Below are 13,842 nucleotides of genomic sequence, written 5' to 3' on the forward strand. Positions count from 1 at the left end.
TGCTCTTCGTGTTTTTAGCCTATCGTTTTACTTCAGTTTTTTTATCCTACCACGACTTATCAACATCTATCAGATGTTGATTGCACACCCACCTATCAAATGTTAAACTTTAAGTAAAAATAATTATAAATCTGTACGAACAGTTTTACTCAAAATTTATAATTTTGTGACATTTATTCAATGTAAGTCACAAAAAAATATGAAATCCATCCAGACTTTCATGTTTATTTACATGTGACCAGATTCTACAGTAAACAGTTAATCTTTTTAATTAATTTTAACCCCTTATCTTAAAGCCTATGGATGTGTTTGTTAACAAATCTTTATTACTTGATAGACTGAACAACCACCAATGAAGACCGACTTTCAAAGTAGCTGTAGTCAACATCTGAATGCGATTACTTTATGTATACTGTGTTTGTTTGTTTTGAATCTCACACAAAGTTACTCGAGGGCTATCTGTGCTAGCCGTCCCTAATTTAGCAGTGTAAGAGTAGAGGGAAGGCAGCTGGTCATCACCACCCACCGCCAACTCTTGGGCTACTCTTTTACCAACGAATAGTGGGATTGACTGTAACATTATATCGCCCCCACGGCTGAAAGGGCGAGCATGTTTGGTGCTTAGGGGATGCGAACCCGCGACCCTCAGATTACTAGTCGCACGCCTTAACACGTTTGGCCATACCGGGTCATCGTACACTGTGAACCGTGGTGTCTGCTCGTCAGTTCATCTGTCTTCTGTATATGACGGGCACTCCTCGTGTTGAGTGTGAAAAGCTACGGATGGAAGTAAAGTTCAATATTAACTATTTACATAACTGTAGAACAGGTGTGGAAAATGTTGACAACAAACAGGACATTCTACACTAACTTGTTATGAGTTAATAACACTATCATATACATATCAACATGTGACGTAACGGTGTGTTATTGTTGAATGGTTCGTAATAGAACGCTTTTTATACAAATGTGGAACATTAAATAGAAAAACAAAACCCATTTAACACATTTTCTCTAGAGTTTCACACTATCGTATAGTGTTTTTATCACTGCGAGTAAATTAATTATCCTTCCAACTCTAAACTTTTTTTTTTTCTCAGCAGCATCTATTTGTGTACTTTAACCTAATCATGAAACATTTTATGGTTCTCTCTATTTTTATATTCATGTAATACAAATATACATATAAATCATCAGATGACCAGTATGAATTTTCACATATCAAACTTGTTACTCTGAGATCTTCACCAACAAACTGTTATACACGTGATCGTGAAGAACGACCCTTTATTTACACTCTATGTACAACTTCTTAACTAAGTTTAAAAGGATATTTTCATTTTTATAACTTTCCCACTGTTATCCCACACTTATCAGTTTTATATTTCTGTTATTTTCATTCTATTTTGCTTACGCCATTTCTTTACAAAACTGAATCACCAGTATTGTTACAGCTCCAACCAATACAAACTGTGAAAGACAACAATAAAACGGGACCACAGTATTAGTAAATATTTCTATACAGTAACTAAGGGGACCAGATATTAAAATAAAACCAAACGGTGCGAAGAAAGAACAACATTTTGGATGAAAAGCTTTCTAACCTTACATTCCACGTATACTTCGACAAGTACGATTTGTAGGTATAAAGTTTTGTATAAATATTATGTTCACATAAGGTCATTCTATAAATCTGAATTACATTTTTGAAATGAGAAACAATTACGTTACTCTAAAACCTGCGAGAGGCTTAGTAATTAGTGTTAGTGAACACTGGATTGTTTTAGATAGCGTCGTATTGAAAAATTTAGAAAAAGTAAACATTTCTGAGAAAAAAAAATCATTTTACAGAAAGTACTGCAGGGGAAAATCGTTCGGTTTGTGGTAATGTAAACAGTACTTTTTTATCTGTTTATTGAAAAAATAAGTATTTTAAGCTCCATGTCTTAAAATTATATTTATAAATTACATCAATAAAGATGTAATCAAACCTTCAGTTTTTGTACAGGGGTGGATGAAGGATTTTTTTGGTAGGGGGAGTATGATCGACTAAGTAACAGTGACTTAAACCTGACCAGAAGTAAACTTTACCTTTTTAGTGCAACGTAAATTTCATGAAATTCATTTAGAAACAAATAAAAGAAATATATATGACTATGAATTTTCATTTATTGATTTTATTCCAAAATATCAAGTTACAAGTAATCGTACACAATTTTGGTATGGTCAGTGAGGGGATGCATCCCCAATCCCCTCTCTGGATCCATCCCTGGTTAACTCCCAGTGAAAGTCGTGTTCTTGTTACAAGGACAGTACTTAAAATTCTGTTCTATAATAAACAAAGGTTTGTTGTACGTATTGTAAATTTTTTTGTTTTGTAATTATCTGAATTTAGAATACCAAAATGGGAATCTTACAGATTTTTGTCTATGTTACAATGTAACACGTACAATTACGTTGTATGATATGATACAATGTATTTATTATTTTTGTTATAAAGATACAAATATACACGCTGTGTTCTTTGTATAATAATAAAATTAGAAATTATTTATGTTCGATTTACAAAAGATATATATCTTCAACATTATTTTATGCTTCAATCGTTAACACAGTCTGTACTATGTTGTTGTACTATTAATTAACTTTGCTTTAAGTTCGTGATTTCAGTGAATTTTGTATAATTATGTCTATATATAATCCACAATAGGAATTTAATATACTATGATGGTTTACTCGGTGTCGTATCATTATTATTAACAACAACTTAATATACTGTGATGGTTCACCTGGTGTCGTATCATCATTACTAACAACAACTTAATATACTGTGATGGTTCACCTGGTGTCGTATCATCATTACTAACAACAACTTAATATACTGTGATGGTTCACCTGGTGTCGTATCATCATTACTAACAACAACTTAATATACTGTGATGGTTCACCTGGTGTCGTATCATCATTGCTAAGAACAACTTAATACACTGTGATGGTTTACCTGGTGTCGTATCATCATTACTAAGAACAACTTAATACACTGTGATGGTTCACCTGGTGTCGTATCATCACTACTAAGAACAACTTAATACACTGTGATGGTTCACCTGGTGTCGTATCGTCATTACTAAGAACAACTTAATATACTGTGATGGTTCACCTGGTGTCGTATCATCATTACTAAGAACAACTTAATATACTGTGATGGTTCACCTGGTGTCGTATCATCATTACTAACAACAACTTAATACACTGTGATGGTTCACCTGGTGTCGTATCATCATTACTAACAACAACTTAATATACTGTGATGGTTCACCTGGTGTCGTATCATCATTACTAACAACAACTTAATATACTGTGATCGTTCACCTGGTGTCGTATCATCATTACTAATAACAACTTAATACACTGTGATGGTTCACCTGGTGTCGTATCATCACTACTAAGAACAACTTAATATACTGTGATGGTTCACCTGGTGTCGTATCATCATTACTAAGAACAACTTAATATACTGTGATGGTTCACCCCTTGTCGTATCATCATCACTAACAACAATTTAATATACTATGATGGTTCACCTGGTGTCGTATAATCATTACTAAGAACAACTTAATATACTGTGATGGTTCACCCGGTGTCGTATCATCATTACTAAAACGTTTACGACATTTTTATTTCTAAGATCTCTCAGGCATCTTTGGAATGTTACCTCACGTTGGGTGACAATCAGTTAAGGTCCATTGATAATGAGGTAGAGTTTACAAGAATAAGCAATATTTTCATCAAGTTCTCATTTTAGTTAGGACTTATTTACACTGATTATTTATAATTATATAGGTTAACAATCTGATCATTATGATAAAACTAGAATTGAATGCTGTTAGTTTGTCAATTCAGCCTCAAATTTTGGACATGCTCACACTGAATAATTTGTCTTCGTTCCATTGGTTCCACTTGTTTAGTAAATTGGTCTAATCAACACTGGTATCAACGATTCTAAGGTTAGTACAGTACACTTTGAACTTTTCCAGTAAAATTTATGTTCAATTGATGTTTTGTTCGAAATTGTTGATCCAACTTTTACTTCACCAAACATGCTTTCCTTTATGACACGTGACTGGGCGGTATATTGTTACAATCAATCCAACAGTTTCTTTGTAAAACAGTGGATGGTAATCACTAGGTACCTTTCCTCTTTTCTTTCACTGCTAAATTACTGACGGCTATAACGGATAGCCCTCGTGTGGCATTTAGTCAAAATAAAGAAACCAGTAGTCTTTTTAGATAAATCTGATAATTTAAGGAATTTATGAAAGTTTGGTTTCGTTCACTAAAATGGAGAAACTTTGGAATGATGTATCAAAGACTGCATTCTGAAAGAAAGCAAATTTCAAAGTTGACGTTTTTAACTTTAATGCCCCATTTTTCAGATTCACAGCATACTGGCGTTCAGTTTTGAATATAACAGACTTTACTCTCTTCACTCGTGACCGCCCCGGGGTAATTTTTCGTTTCGTGAACGGGCGCCAAATAATAAGTTAACCCAAATACCAACCCAGAAACACACACACTCGTGAAGTATGGACAAGCCAACCCAGAAACACACACACTCGTGAAATATGGACAAGCCAACCCAGAAACACACACACTCGAGAAATATGGACAAGCCAACCCAGAAACACACACTCTCGAGAAATATGGACAAGCCAACCCAGAAAAACACAACCGTGAAGTATGGACAAGCCAAACACACACACTCGAGAAATATGGACAAGCCAACCCAGAAACACACACACTCGAGAAATATGGACAAGCCAACCCAGAAACACACACACTCGAGAAATATGGACAACACCAACCCAGAAACACACACACTCTCGAGAAACACACACAAATATGGACAAGCCAACCCAGAAACACACACACTCGTGAAGTATGGACAAGCCAACCCAGAAACACACACACTCGTGAAATATGGACAAGTCAACCCAGAAACACACACACTCGAGAAATATGCCAACCCAGAAACACACACACTCGTGAAGTATGGACAAGCCAACCCAGAAACACACACACTCGTGAAGTATGGACAAGCCAACCCAGAAACACACACACTCGTGAAATATGGACAAGCCAACCCAGAAACACACACACTCGTGAAATATGGACAAGCCAACCCAGAAACACACACACTCGAGAAATATGGACAAGCCAACCCAGAAACACACACACTCGTGAAATATGGACAAGCCAACCCAGAAACACACACTCTCGAGAAATATGGACAAGTCAACCCAGAAACACACACACTCGTGAAGTATGGACAAGCCAACCCAGAAACACACACACTCGAGAAATATGGACAAGCCAACCCAGAAACACACACACTCGTGAAATATGGACAAGCCAACCCAGAAACACACACACTCGAGAAATATGGACAAGCCAACCCAGAAACACACACACTCGTGAAATATGGACAAGCCAACCCAGAAACACACACACTCGTGAAATATGGACAAGCCAACCCAGAAACACACACACTCGTGAAATATGGACAAGCCAACCCAGAAACACACACACTCGTGAAATATGGACAAGCCAACCCAGAAACACACACACTCGTGAAATATGGACAAGCCAACCCAGAAACACACACACTCGTGAAATATGGACAAGCCAACCCAGAAACACACATTCGTGAAGTATGGACAAGCCAACCCAGAAACACACACACACTCGTGAAGTATAGACAAGCCAACCCAGAAGCACACACACACTCGTGAAATATGGACAAGCCAACCCAGAAACACACACACTCGTGAAGTATGGACAAGCCAACCCAGAAACACATACAATCGTGAAATACGGACAAGTGATGAACAAAGATAAATTCGGATGTTGTTAGTTAGGAAAAATCCCATGGGTATGATAAGGTGTTAAATAATCTGGAACTATAACATAACTTATGAGTAATATAAAAGCAATTATCTATCACCTTATTGCTGTGTGCTTTTTGTTTTTTTCATCTATCTTACTGCTTTTTTTTTTACCCTACCCCGATTTGGGAGCACCTTTCACATGTTGAGTGCACACCCACATATCATATTTAAACTTTAAGTAAAACATAACTATAAATGTATACTAACAGTTTTATTCATAAATACTTTAGACTTTATAATTATGAATCATTCATTCAGTGTATCTCAAGAATTTAAACCAATCCAGACTTTTATGTTTGTTTAAATGTGAACTCTGACGAGTTTCTCCAGTAGACAATCTACCTATTGACTCCAAATCCCATGATTGTATTTGTTAACTAATTATCATTTCTACACATAATAATTACTCATGTCTTGTTTTTGTACAATTTTCTTAGTGGTTTACTAACAACAATCTTTTTATTTTACTCATGTATGATATTACAGAATGAATCTACACAGCAACAAAGAAGACTGACTTTGAAAGTGGATGCAGACAATATTTGAATGTGATCGGACATTATGTACTACTTGTTTTACATTGTGAACCGTAGTGTCTGTCCATCCGTTCATCTGCCTCCTGTGTAAGACGGTCACTTCTCGTGTTGATTGTGAAAAGCTACGGATGAAAGTAAGTTCACATTAACTTTTTAACTAACAGTATAAGAGGTATGAACAATATTGACAACAAACAGGATATTCTACACTAACTTGTTATAAATTAATAACACTATCATTCACATATCAACATGTGACGTAACGGTGTGTTATTGTTGAGTAGTTCTTTACAAAACACTTTCTATACAAACATAGAAAATCAAAATCTCATTAACACACTTTACTTATATTTTTATTGTAACTTATAATTATTCTCACTTGTATTATCCAGATTTAGAAACTTTGAAATATTTGGGACATGTTTGCAAAAGTGACCAATTGAGTTCAGATCAACTGCTCAGCACACAGTTATCCTATTTCTGACCCTTCACTGTATACCTCCTTACCTTTTGTCTCACCAGAACACAACAAATATGAGTTTCAGTTACCAGAAGCCCCACTAGAGAACAGAGGGGTCTACTCTACATACCACTGTGTCACAGAGGGGTCTACTCGAGCTACCCAATTTGTACCACTTATTTATTTTATCTTCAGCTTTAGTTAACCTTTAAAAATATTCAAAACCAGACAGTATGGAAGAAATTTTTAAATGTTTTTATATGTATACTTGTCTTTATTTTATTTAAAAGTAAACATAAAACATATTCCCTGTTACGTTATCAATTATAAAAATATATTATGATTGTGAATGAAATGCCCACTAGTATACAAACCAGGTATTTTACATAAAAGTAGCCATTTTTTTCTATATAATATTTGAACAAGTGATTGTTCACTCTAATCTTATTACACTACTGACAGTGTTACCTTCACCATTTCAAGGGCCTGCTGCACTTTATGTATGTTACGACTATGTTTAAATTTATATGTCAGTTTTACATTTTTTTCTTTAATAATTCGCAGAAGGAAAACTCTACAAATTCGTCACAATAAAGAAACATTTTTTTATATTTCTCGTCAGTTCATGAAATAAAATATGGTATTTCACGAACTACTACACTGAATAATACTTCGGCAGGATGTTCAACACAGGTCTGAGAAAAGTCTCTCATGGTATAAACACCATTTTTTTTAAATTGCAGTTCCATGTTTTTCTACAGCAGAACAAGAATCTATAGAAGTAATCGGTCTTTCAACACAAGATGTGAAGGTATGTTGAGGTGTAATTGTTGTTCTCTTTATGTGTTTATCAGAAAAACTCCCACATAGTGTACGGTCAGTTGAGAACTCACATGCGATTTTACTATCAATATAAAAATGAACAAACCAAATAATTCTTGTGGCTATTTGTTGTTAAGCACAAAGCTACACATTGATCTATCCTATTTGTTAACACCCCAGAATGACTGAATCCCGAATCGTAAAACTGTAAACTCATATGATAACCAATGACTCAAGGAAGGTATATATAGTTTTATCTCGTTACGAGAAATAGTTTATATCTTTATAGAAGTGATCCTGAAAGAAAACTAAAGTTTCCAAAAATAAATGAATTAACAGCTTTAATTAATATTCTCAAATTCAAACTAACGTATACAAATTAACGACAAATTATAAAGATTGAATATAAATAAGTAACACTGGTTTATATATGACAAAATAACATGTGTTAGATGCCTTTAATTCATTGTAATAAGTAGGAAGTAAAACATGTCGATCCACCAATATAACGTATGATTTCATAATACTGAGATGTCATCGTTATGGTTCAGAATATTTTGAAAACAATTTATGTTTGATACTATAATATAGAATCAGTACTTTACAACGGATAATTATAATAATTGACAAAAATAATGAAAAATGAGTCTCACACTCACTTGTAAGTGAAACTAAATCAGAATGAAAGATTGTGAAAATACTTTAAAACACCTAGTGTAATAATGTTGTGGAGCATTTCTATACAGTATACAGAAGACACAATAAGAATGACGTTGAAATCCCACTATTCGGTTAATAAGAGTTGTCCAAGAGGTGGTGGAAGACGATGTTGACTAGTGTATCATATCAAAACTAGAAACAGTTAATTCTAGTTTAAAATTATGTGTAGTTTTTATTTCTATACGAGATAACAAAAGTTACCGAACTTTCTCAACAAGAAACTAAAATGTAAAAGTGTAATTCTTACTCTCGTGAACACATGGTGTTCATGTCTCACCTGTTGGTTAACTGTAATTATAACTTATTTTGTCAGTACAAATACTCTATAGTAACATTTCTCTCTCTTTAAAATGTGTCAGCTGTTTGTTTGTTTCCTTCAATACATTGTATAATAGACATTTTTTTTAGTTCGGAAGATGTTATACAAGACATTTAAACATTCTTACATGTTTACTTGTTTACATTTCGTTAAATATTAAATATGAGCATTCTCTATTGTGTTGTAAATTACAAAATACAAAATTATGGTTAATAATATGTCCACCAGAGTCTACATTCTAGACATTTTACATTCCAGTTGCTACTGATATCTACATGTTGTTGTAACCTACAGTAAGTTTCCAGGACAGATATATCAGTTGTATTCTTATAACACAACAGTAACTGGCTACCTTACATTTCTCCATCTGCCTCTGACCCACACGTGAGTACAATCACAAAGTCTTAATGTTAACATTATATTTTTCCTAACTTTTAATGGTTAACCTGTGATTCAGCAACAAGTGTGAGAACTTACAAATCTATATATCGTTATTAGGTGCTTCAAGTTGGTTCTTATGATAAAACAATAACTCACTAAACACTCAAGCAAGAACATATTATTATGATACATGAAAGAAAATTTAAGTTTCTCGCTACTCTAATGCCAGAAGGGTTGTTTTAAAACAATCACCAATAGTGGCATTATTTCAACAATATCTTCTTGTTCCTGTTCACAATGTCAAATAATTGTATTTTGTTCATATTCTGAACTGTTTGTTTTTTGTTATAATAATGAATTTTAAATGGCAGACTGTGATATTTTTTGACGTAAAGAAACGACATAAATATTTGAAGACCTTTGGCTTCCTTTTTAAAAATTAGCTAGATCTGTTTAAAACATGCTGTAAGGACTCTGAACAGAAACATGAAGAAGGCTAATAACGTAAGTTTCCAACTATATAGTCCCAAGTTCAAGGTCAACAAACAGTTAAATTTATTGGTAGTACCTTCACTAGAAGACTCACATGGAATGTTTACTTTTAAGAAGTATGCACCTAAATCAAATGTAAACTATCTTTACAAAATCGGCAGTTATCTGAACAGTGCAATAAATTATGTTAATATATGAAATGTGTGCAAGGTTGATATATGAATATTGTAACGTGCAGTATGTCAACTGTCTTTTGAAAATGTTCAAAGTCCTCTTAAATTATATTCAGATTATTCTATATTATCTGGGGCTGAGCGGTTTGTTCCCAGATGTGGGCGTGAGAACTGGATTTACTGGCTCATGGTGTTTATCTACGTTCGTGTAGATGGGTCGTTAATGAAACCTAACCACTCTGAACCAACCAATCAAGAAATATTATGTATATAAAAAACGGCTGGTATGGGTAGAGAAAGCACTTTACAATTTTATCTACAAGTTCGTTTTATCGTCATTACAGATAATCAAGAAACATTACAATCATAGTTGTTATCTTTATAACCGTTACAGTTGAAGTGTTTGTGCTTTCCTTGAACATTTTCCCACCTTTCTATATACGTAAATAATCATTGATGACGAAAAAACCCACTTGTAGAGAAAAATACATATGTAAAACAGCTGGTTTGGGTTGAGAAAATTTTTTACGTAGAGGAACGAACAACGTTTCGACCTTCTTCGGTCATCGTCATGTTCTCAAAGAAAGAAAGACGTAACTGACCGACAGATGACCACATGTTTGAATGGAGTTGTGTAACTGAGTGTAGTAATATAGAGGGCGTGCTTAGATATTTGATTATATTTATTAATATAGGTGTAAAAATGTTTCATTCTATTGGTTTATTTTGGGCTTGAGTTCTTGTATAAGTAAGGCTTCTTTAATTTTGCGTTTGTTTCTTTATTTAGCATTTGAGTTTTTTCTATGGTTATGTTGTGTTTTTTGGATTTGCAGTGTTCGAAAACGTGTGAAAGTGACTTTTTGTGTTCTTTGAATCTGGTTTCAGTTTTTTTACTTGTTTCTTCAACATAAAATCTTGACAGTTATCACAGGAACTCTAAAACCATGATAATAACCAAACGATATCTAGTGTGTGATTTTTCAACGATACAAATTTCGCTTTCTAAATACCGTTTCAAAAATAAAATTAATTTTATATTGAAAATTTTCTAATCCTCGATGTTTTCATTCTTGAATAACTTCGCATCTGACTACCAAGACCAACCCGAGATATCAACCAAAACACACAGAAAGAAAGTTTAACAGTAGATAGAAAAACGTTAGTTACCATGTATGTCCCGAAATATCGATTTGTAAAATGAAAATAAAATATCACTTTCTGACAGCATGATAATAAGAGTTATTCAATCAAGTACTTAAGGTATGTACTTAGTATAATATTCATTAAAATTATATTATAAATAAAAACTTTCTAATTAGATATAAATATTATATTACCCAATACTGTTTAATTATTAGTTACTTCAGCTACATTTTATTGGAATGTAAACATGAAATGAGATTACTGTACTGAAACTTAACTATTATAGTTTTAATGGGATACACAGTTCTTAGAACATCACAACCAAAAGAATGACTCCATTAACAGCTGACGTCAGGAATCAAATTACAGTATTATAGAGACATGCAGAGAGATAAACACTGAGCCAGTAGGAAACCGTGAGTGAATATTTGTTATTTATATGTAAAACATTTCTGTTAACGTGGCTCATGTAGTGATGGAATAACTATAAAACTGTAAATGGAAGTTGTGTGATTAGGGTGGAATGGATGTAAGTAGTCAAAACTGTTTGAAAACCCTCACACACAGTTTACATATAACGGATATACACATATAGTTTATATACAAATAAATTGTCTGGAACACACCTAGCTATTACAACATTAGAATAAACGAACCTCAATGAACGCTATTATAGCCACTACTTAGATATTTTAACATAAAAACACACAACACAGGTGTCTATAAATATATTTCATTTATTTCACAAAGGTATACAGGCTGCATAGATGATTTTTCTACCCTAAATCATGTAGACGGGCTGTTTGTTACTTTGTTATACTATTAAAATTTTCACAAAGTTACACGAGAATTATCTGCGCTAGTCGTCCCTAATTTAGCTGTGTGAGATCAGAAAGAAGGAAGATAATCATCACCATTCGCCGCCAACCGTTGGTTACATCTTAACTTACAAATTGTGGGATTGCCCATCTGGCCATACCGAGATTAACCGTCACTTTTAAAGCCTCTACAGATGAGAGAGCTTGCAAGATTTATCAGAAGAGGATTCGAACTCGCGACCCTTATAATTCGAGCTAAGATCGCTATTCATGTGGCCATAACTACATACATTTAGTTCAGTGTGACCACATACTCCTGTTTGTCACTTGACAGGAGTCATTTGTACCGTTTCGCAAAGCTCTACAGTTTCAAAATCTGAAACTCTTACCTGAGTATTTGTTATGATTAACCTGTCGTCTTCTTTACTTCAACATATTTAGAAAACTTAGAGATCAAGAAATGTTCTTCTTCAGAGGTTGTCAGAGAAATGAATTTCTCATTGTTTCGGTCGTGTTTTGTCCAAACAGAAAACAAAAATATTTTACTGTAACATCGTGGCTTATGTGAAGATTTATGAAAACAACCATGAATGCGACGTTCACAGGTTCGTTGTTTTTGAATGGGGAAGCTTCAAGGTAACACAGCTACAGCGGGTGTAAAAAAACACCACGATCCAGTAGATTCTATTTTCAGCAGTTCATCAGGGAACCAAACTTTCCGCTCCAGAAAAAGACACTCACGATTTATTTAACGTTATACATGAAAATACATAGACTGATAACAATGTAACGTGATATTTAACTTTGACAATATTTAACAGAAATGTTGAACTTATAGTATAATGTCTGAGTATTGATCAAACTCGTGAATAATAAAAATTGTCTTGCAATTGAATATAGACATGAAGCGTAATACTCTAACAGTAAATATTATGACTCTTTAACAGAGGGCATTATTTTTGAGAATTAGATATTGTGTTTTACAAAAAAACATAATTAACACTATAGTAAACCTACTGGACCCTAATGTGTATTATTTTTTTAATCTTTCATAAAAGTTTTTTTTTGCAATCAAACTCACATCTAAATATTAAGAACAATCTATAATAATTTAAGATAAATAAACAAAACTAGTTTATATGTGACTAACTAAAACTTATTATCAGACTTTTTTACCAGGTAACACATTCAATACAATCAAAAAACATTTTCCATTATTTACCAATAATTTAAGTTCAAGGTCCGGTTTTATTGATAGTTCAACTGTATATGTTTCAAAATAGTCTCCATACAAAAAAGTTTGTTCAAGTTGATAAAGTAGATGTTTTGTATGTTGGTTACTATAACCTTGCTATTCATTTTTCATCATCAGATACCTAAAATATAAAAACTAAACGACTTCCTATACATTACAATTTATATTTTGTTCACAGTTCCAACTTTTAGGATTCTGAATATAATTACAATAAAAAACGTATCGTTATATCACAGTGTAAGAATATGTTTCGTATGTAATAACTGGTCCGTAATAATTCTGAAGATACTTCTGTATGAGAGACGTTTAATAAAACACTAAATGACTTCCTGTACTTGTTTGTTTGGTTTGTTTTGGAATAAAGCACAAATCTATTCAATGGGCTATCTGTGCTTTGCCAACAATAGGTAACGAAACCCAGTTTTTAGCGGTGCTTCCTGCACTTTAACAGGTTGGTTCTGTTTCAAGTTACGGAGTTAAGACAATTACATATAATATGCTATATAATCAAACTAAGAAACTAATTATCCGTATAATAATGATACAGTACACAGACTGCCAGCTATCAGACATAACACTATCTTTGGATCAGTAAATAAAAACTTACTAGTCTTTTAAAATGTACTATTTTACTCTTTTCTACGTGTCACGTAATTTGTAAGAGAATTATATAGAGGTCTCCAAATTGCTGTAGAAAACAACGGCTAAGTGTTGAATCCACACAAACTGGAATCGCCTGTTTATGGAAAATTTTTTTAATAAGAATGTGCAGATG

General features: G+C 33.4%; 1 long non-coding RNA gene across 1 annotated transcript; it reads right to left on the reverse strand.

Moving 5' to 3' along the window:
* Nucleotides 1-6,388: 6,388 nt before the first annotated feature.
* Nucleotides 6,389-13,842, reverse strand: LOC143249970 (uncharacterized). Its single transcript, XR_013028067.1, has 2 exons — nt 12,202-13,842; nt 6,389-6,606 (listed from the first exon to the last, which is right to left on the reverse strand). It is a non-coding gene; the product is annotated as an uncharacterized LOC143249970 (long non-coding RNA).

Source organism: Tachypleus tridentatus, chromosome 4 (genome assembly GCF_004210375.1).
Source record: "Tachypleus tridentatus isolate NWPU-2018 chromosome 4, ASM421037v1, whole genome shotgun sequence".
In the NCBI taxonomy this organism is placed as follows: domain Eukaryota; kingdom Metazoa; phylum Arthropoda; class Merostomata; order Xiphosura; family Limulidae; genus Tachypleus; species Tachypleus tridentatus.